Here is an 8,280-nt window from a genome sequence, read left to right as displayed (position 1 = left end):
CATCTTTGATATTAAAGATGTTATAGAACGTAATAGCGTTATAGAACATAAAAAACAACGTCACAGTTACTTTGAGTAACTAATTACTTTTACAATGTGGTAACTGAGTTACTAACTCAATTACTTTTTGGGAGAAGTAATTTGTAACTGTAACTAATTACTTTTTTAAAGTAAGATGACCAACACTGGCGGCTACTGCCTCCTCCATCAAGGAGGTGAAGGAGGACGCCGCAGAGATGGCAGTGGCTATCCTCTTAGGGGAGGAAGAGAGAGAGGGGAGAGGAGCGAGAGGAGAGAGAGGCCTCTGGCACACGCGCACATACGCACACGCACACAACCCTGATCCTGAAGCTTTAAATCTGAAGTCAGAAACATGTTTAAGACTGAAGCTCATTTCTTTTTCCCAATAACACGTCATCTCTCATTTGTTTACAGCAGAAGAAAAAAAAGACTAGAGACGAGGAGAGGCCTCTTGTACACACACACACACACACACACACACACACACACACACACACACACACACACACACAGTTTTTCTTCTGCTGTGCAAATAATTATCTTGCGTTTCTGATTGCATTTCATTTTCAGATGTGAAGACACAGAGGAGAGGTTTTTTTTTGTAAAATAAATTGTATAAATTTTGGACATTCTCTGTGTGTGTTTTTTTTTTTTTTTTTTTATCTTTCCTTAAATATTAAAAACAGAAGCATTGTATCATTTTCTACTGCTGTCATTTGGTGATTCAAGACATATCGAAGTAGGAGAAATGCCTTTAGAACTTAGAAGAATTGAACTGTCATTGAGTTATTAGGTCAATATATCAGGACCTAATCAAGAACATTCAGCTAGGATAGTTCTAGGAAACCATTCTGGGAAACAGGAAAGAAAGAGTCTAAAGCTTTGGATGGGATGTACCTAGAGTGGTAAAAGAAATGGAAATTAGTGAAACTCCAATAAACCCTACAGTTCCACGGTCAACAATCCCTCTGCGGTTAATATCTCGAAGCCATGGAATATTTGATTTGTCTTGAATAGTTATTAATCAGAGTTATTAACATTAGTATATATTAATTGTTGTAGACTTTATTCTAAGGTATTTCTACTCTGCTGTAAGAATGGAATGTGCAATAGTGTTGAAAGGATTCACTCACTGGCCCGAAAGTCCAGCGATCTTGTTGAAGGTTCACTGCATGTTTAGTCTTCAGGCATGTAATTGATGACAAATATTTGGACATTTTGAATGGCGGATTGATGACAATGCCAATACAAATCACAGAAGCTGCTGCAGATCCAACTGCAAGCCTGTAAATCTGAATGCTTTCACAAACTAACATAGCTTGTGTTTGTGTGTGCTGTGCAGAACAACTTTCTCAATCTTTGCTGCTTACGATTTCATTCAGATTGAAGATGATCTCTGCTTGCATGAATGATTCGTCCAAATGGACTTATTTTTCCAGTGTTACATGCATGCGTGTGTTGAGGGCCATGGTCTTTGCTTTGTTTTTGTTTTTTTTTAGATTTGAAGCACGTTGCCTAGATTTTGGCGTTGCCCTACAGATCTGGTGGCCTCATTTCAAAATATTGCCAGGTCTCTGAGAATGGCCATCAGGCAACATACAGAACTTCAGCCCTGCATTTTTGAAGCTCTCCGAAATCTTATCAGGAGCTGTGAGACAGGTCAGCCGGGGTGGTCAAACAAAAGTGTCAACATCTCATCCACAGATTTTCATAATTTGTTCATTGATGATCATTCTTGCATGTGTATCGATTGTATGTTTTTGTGTCATCTGCAGAGCAACAGAAAACTGAAATGAGTCAATTAATCTCTGTCATCGGTGAGTTGTATGACACAAAGCCTGCGCGGGCCGAGGCGGTGTCTGAGAGGGCGGCCATTCTGGACTGCATAAGAGAGTTTTCTCACCATCACAGAACCAACAGTAATCATCATCTGTCAGATTCACAAATCAACTGCATCACTGCAATGCTAGACTTATCTGGCTTTAGCCACGTGCATGTGCATTTATTGTACTATTGCTCTACAATTGATGCATCTTAATGTCTTTTCAGATTGTGTGTGGATTCTTACAGAACACTTTTAAAAAGCTCAGCCACGTGCAAACCTCCAAATACTCTCGGTAATGCATCACAACTTTTCATCACAAAAGATTGAAGTTGTCAATGAAGTTGATTCCTTTTAGACTGCAGGTTCTTTGTAGCCAGGTATTCAGTCCAAGCAACCGTGAAAACATGTTAGTTCCCCTTGCTGGGAGTGGTCCACTGATGAACGACTGAATTTCAAGTCTTCAAAGTGTTTCAATGAGTTCACCGAAATCCTTCTTTAGGAGTTCTGACTGCTCTTTCCGAATATCGTTCTTTCCCACATGGATGATGATTCGATTTGCAGTCTTGTGCTTCATTAGAATGTTCTGAAGTTCCTTGTTCACATCAGAGACGGTTGCTTGAGGACAACAGCATGTAGTTGTAGTTCTGCTACTGATATTTCTGATAATGGAGTCCCCCACTAACAGAGTCCTGGGCTCGGCTGCGCTCTGAGCTGAGTGCCGCTGTCTGCTCGACCTTGCGCGCCTGTTTATAGCAATGTTAGGAGTTGGCTGACATGCTACATGTTCAGTCACATTTGGGGATTCCTCACCCACATTCATTAATGCATCAAATCTGTTTTCTAGCTGTATAGGGGGTGGTAAAACAACAGTTTTTGCAAGCCTTGTCGTAGCCATATCTGGGGTAGAGGATGATACCGCAGCAATACGAGATACTCTTGATAGTCTGATGTCTCGAGTGCCTTTGGGTCTCGCTCCCTGTTTGTGCCATCGATTTGTGTGTCAATCAGTTTTGGCTTGTTCCTCTACATTTCTAAACTGTCGATATTGACTAGATTCACAGGACTCACCGGCTGTATGCTGCACAACTTTTTTGCTGCACAACAGGCAAAATGTCTCCTTTTTTCGTGATGTTTGTATCAAAAATGTTGTCTGAGCACTGTGCTGATCTGCTGAAGTTAAATATTAGGAAAATCTGAGAAAAGTTCAAAAGCAGGGAGCAAAAGCGTCCGAACAGTAGCAAAGCCGGAAGAGTAGGCCAAAGTTCTGTTCAAAAGATCTTTGAGATGCTCATTGAGCTTCACATCTGGACACTGACTCCTACATATATTTTGTACTTTTTTTGTAGACTTGCAGTGATGGAAATGACTATTTGTTTAATTCCTTTTGCGGGGGACCAATTAGGGGCCCAAATCTTTTGTTTAATTCAAAAGTTTGTAAAGGTGAGAATCGCCCTCTTAACATTTGTAAGCCCTGTTGTGTCTTGTGTTGTTGTGAGTCCTTCATGTAATGTTGTGATTGTAGAGCAAGGACACAGACCTGCAGAGGAAAACATACAGGATGCTGGAAGCGTTGTGCGCCGTCCATCCAGCAGGATTTGTTTCAGCCGATGTTTCTACTCTGAAACAAATGCTGCTGGATGGATTAAAGACTGCAGCATTACTGGCAAAACCAGTAAGAGCCGTAAAAAAACAGCTGGAATCTAAGTATTTACACACACAATGTGTCCTGGAAAAATAATACCGGTGCTAATAATCTTGTGCTGTTTGTCAGCCCATTCTTCAGAGTTTGGTGTATATTGTGAGAGCAATGGCCGAGGATGTTGAGGGGTTTATTCAAGCTCTGCTTCCTCAGGTTGGTCTCACACAAAGTACGTTCTTACATCAGACTGATATTCTTCCTAACAACTTTAATACTGGTGTGTTTGATTTGTGTTTAGGTCATCACTCTTGCAGAAGAATCCTCAGTTGGAGCCAACAAACCTCCATGCGGTCTAATGGATGAAGCTCTGAGTGCTCTGGAGCGTTTTTGTGGCAACAAGAGAGGTGATGTATTTTTACTGGTATTTATAGTATCTTATTGCAGTGTATGCTGGCAACTGATGGGCTGAAATAATGACAGTCATCATCATTGTGTGTTTCAGAAGCCATGAAGCAATATTTTTGATCTAATTAGTTCCACCACAAAGGTGAGACTGACTGATACTGTTGGAACAACTTTCTGCAGTTTCTGTTGTTTTGTGCGGGGGAATCAGCATTACGTTGTCTCCAGCAATTATTAAACTCTCTATTTCACCAGAATCATTGTGTGTGTTGTGATGGTAAAGCAAAGATCAGAGTGTAAATATTGTCTGGTGTTTCTGTGCAGATTCCATAAATGACGCCTGAGTGGAGGAGTTGATATTTAATATCAGTCTTTTACTCACCAGCAGCAGTATCGGCGGACCCTCACTGGACTTTTTAAAAGTGCCCCTTGAAGAGAAATAAATTCTCAAATGATTGTTTCTCCTCAAATGAATGAAAGCCGAGTTCTGTTTTCTGAGTAACCGTGAGACTCTCTCTATTGTTTGTGTTTCTAACAGTAGCCTGGACTCATTCAGACCCATAGAGTCATTGGCTTTAAGACAGAGAACATCAGAACTATCATCTGTGATCAGAGGATGGGGTTTTTACACAGAGATCATGAGGAGGAGATCACTGTTCCAGAGATGAATCTGCTGTCAGAAACATTTCACACTAAAACTCCATTCCTTTCCCCATTAACACATCATCTTATTCTTATTTTTGTTTAAATACTTAACGTGCTGAAAGAAACTATTGTATGGTTTTCTACTGGGTCATTTGGTGCTTTAAAGGTCATTTCACAATCGGTGTAGTGGTAAGTCATGAGTGCTAACGTACCCTTTGATTTTATTTTCTCTCAAGACAGAAATAAAGCAGCTGCTGAGTAAAAACTGATTATGGAGTCGTCTGGGAACCAAGAAACTCCAGTTCTACCCAGCAGAAAGAACTGAAACCAACTTAAAGAGAAAATGAGATGAAGAGCTGAACGCGGTCTTGAGCGAGTCTTGATTTCAGCCGGTGAAGCTACTGCCTAAGAAGACCAAAGACCCGCGGGAACATCAGCAACAATGTCCAATCCCATTGAATGTGAATGCTTTTAATTTAATAAACTTGTTTTCTTAGGTCCGCCTGGTTCTGGTGTTTTTTCAGTTTTAGTCTTGTTTGACTGAGTGCTTCTGTAGTCCCACATGAAGTCTAAACTAGCCTCAGATTGGTCTCATTTGTGTTATTTAGGTCCTTTTATGCTTGTGGTCTTCAAAGATTAACTGTGAACAGATATTCTGACCACAATCTTGTGAAACTTCAAAAAGTTTTTGCGCTTTCTATGAACTTTTGAACCCACTGGTTGCTCCTATATGGCATTTATCTTAAGTCTGTTAAACTTTTTTTCTGCCATTAGGTGCTTTAAAACAACAACACAGACCAGCTTTCCTTGATATGGTTTCAAGAGCACAGGGAAACCTTAATTGTAAGATCTCCAGAGTTTTAAATAAAGGCCCAATTGAGCAGTAATGATTGTGAAATGATGCTGAAATGTGAGGAGAGCTGCTCAATGATCCAGATCAGTGTTGATCACAGTCACGCTGGAGTCTCTTCTGTTGGAAAATGAGTGTGATGAAATTCTGAACTTTATCCAAACATCAAGAGACACATCTCTACTGAATCTACCAAAGAAACAAACTCGAGCCCTCAAAAGAAGAACATCTTTTTGACTCTTTTCTTTCATTCATCTTGTCTTTCTTCAAACAAACATTGACTCAATATTGACTCTCATTCCTCATCACACTCTCAGACTCATTTCTCTTCCAGTCAGAAACAAATGGAGCTTTTCTAACGTCTCTCATTGATGTCAAACACCTGCCGACACTAATTAAACCTCGTTAAGTTCAACTCATTGACTAGCACTTCACTTAGTGTCCTCTTCCAAAACCTTCAATCAACTGAAAGCAAATAAATCAGTGTTTGGAATTGCCGGCGATGCAGTAAAAATTAAATCACATATATAAATATAAGTAACAACACAAATCAACATGTTCATTATATATTTTGAATAATGAATAAATAAAATGATAAATAAAGTGATGAGGAATGAGAGTCAACTGTCTTCAAGCGACTGCTGAAAACCCATCTTTTTCGACACTATCTGACTATCTGAAAAAAAAAAAAAAAAAATTTCTTCTTAGCCCATACTCATCTAACAACGCCTGACATATGGTATTTTTGAGCACTTCCTATGTCGATCTGCCTCCTTAGGATGAATCATTTGTTGTATTCCCAATTGTAAGTCGCTTTGGATAAAAGCGTCTGCTAAATGAATATATGTAAATGTAAATAAAAAATTACAAATAAAAATAATAAATATGAAAGCGATAAAATGTGTTTCTTGTTGTAGTGCTGGTCAGTTAAAAACAACTAAATACCAGTCTTGTTTTTTTTCTATTATACACAAAGGCCTGGGGCCTCTTTGCGTACGCCAGATGTCACGCTCACGTTTGGATTTACTAACGATGAAATGAACGTGAGAATGTGCGTTGATCCACGCCAACTCCATGTCTGGCGTACGTGTATTTCTTGTGCGTATTTGTTTTATTTCCCTTGGTGACCCCTAGAGGCAATTGTGTTAAATTGCACACTACAAAGTATCGCACCAACACATGTGAAAAACATTGCTATTAATTTATAATTGATAAAATGGGTTAATTGAGACAATATTTTTCTACCAATTATGTGATTTAGAACATATAAAAGCATTTGCAAATGTATACAACCCTTAGTCTATGGCAATGGCGGCCTTATTAGAGGACATTGTCAATGGCCGAATCCGAAGGGCAGGGCCGTGCACAGACGGGCATGTGCTGAAACTGAAAAAAGGGAACCCCCCACCCCTTCCAACCCCTCCACCACCAAAAAAATAACACACAATAATATTCTTATATTATATTTAATTAGTATTAATAACTTTTATACAGATACATATAGGGTATCTTATATATCTTATGATATATATATATATATATATATATATATATATATATATATATATATATATATCTTATGTAAACTAATTAAAACAACAGTGTGATCCACTGGGATGTCCCTCTCGATGGCTATATAGGCTATATAATATGATGAAATGTTAATAAATTACATCATGTAATTTACAAGCATCAGCAAATTCAGCAGATAGCCATAAAATCAAAATAGAAATTTCTTATAATATATTTTACCTAGCTGACAAGGATCACTCAGTTGCTTTGTGTCAAACTAAATCACATTATGTCAACATCACACCGTGTGGTGATGCATTACAAGACAAAGACGTTCATCTGCTTCCGCTCTATGATTGACTGATGTGCTGAAACGTAAGTCGCCGCTGTTCTCCTCCTACCTGCATATTTACATCGATCGGACCATTTCTTTTTTAATTCGTTCACAGTGCGATGTTCAGACCCCACTGCGTTAACCGAGTCAGCAAAACTCTCACACTCTATTTTTATTTTTTATTTTTTTATTTTTTACAAACTTGCAAATAACAGTTTTTCTCCGGTCTACCTCCGATAGGAGCACCTTCAATTCACATTCTGTGAAGTTTCTCTTGCTTGCTTTTTCGTTTGGTTTTGCCAAAGTGGAGTCATTACCATATTTATACGGAGGAGGGGTTTTGCGCTCGTGCATGTGCGCTCAATTTCCCGTTAGTTCGGATGTACAAAGAGATTATGCGTGGAATTCCGCGTACGCATTGTTTCATACATCTGATTTTTTTACTGCGTACGCACATTTACAGCTTTGTCCGTACGCAATGTTTTAGTATTAATTCAACGCAAGTCTTTGTACATGAGGCCCCTGGTTTCACAGACAGGGCTTAGACTACGCCAGAATTAGGCCATAGTTCAATTAGGATATTTAAGTAATTTTTATGAACATGCTTAGAAAAAAACATTACTGGCGTGCATCTTGAGTAGGGTTGGGCATCTAAGGTATAATGCCGATCCGATACATATCTCGATACAAATTATCCGATCCGATATATTAACGATACATTTGTGACATATTGCGATGCAATACGATACGATTCACACCCATATCACGATACGATGCGATAATTCAGCACTAACTAATTAGATCAAGTTTATGTGATGATGTGAAAGAGGATGCGGTGCCATTGAATGAGTTTGATTATTTATTAACCAAGTAAAACCAAGACTTTTTGATTATGTATGTGTATATATATATATATATATATATAGATAGATATATATAGATATAGATATGTATATACATGTATATGTGTGTGTGTGTGTGTGTGTGTGTGTGTGTGTGTGTGTGTGTGTGTGTGTGTGTGTGTGTGTGTGAATATATATATTAGACAGATT

The sequence above is a fragment of the Garra rufa genome, chromosome 4 (genome assembly GCF_049309525.1).
Source record: "Garra rufa chromosome 4, GarRuf1.0, whole genome shotgun sequence".
Classification (NCBI taxonomy): domain Eukaryota; kingdom Metazoa; phylum Chordata; class Actinopteri; order Cypriniformes; family Cyprinidae; genus Garra; species Garra rufa.
This window is presented reverse-complemented; position numbering follows the sequence as displayed.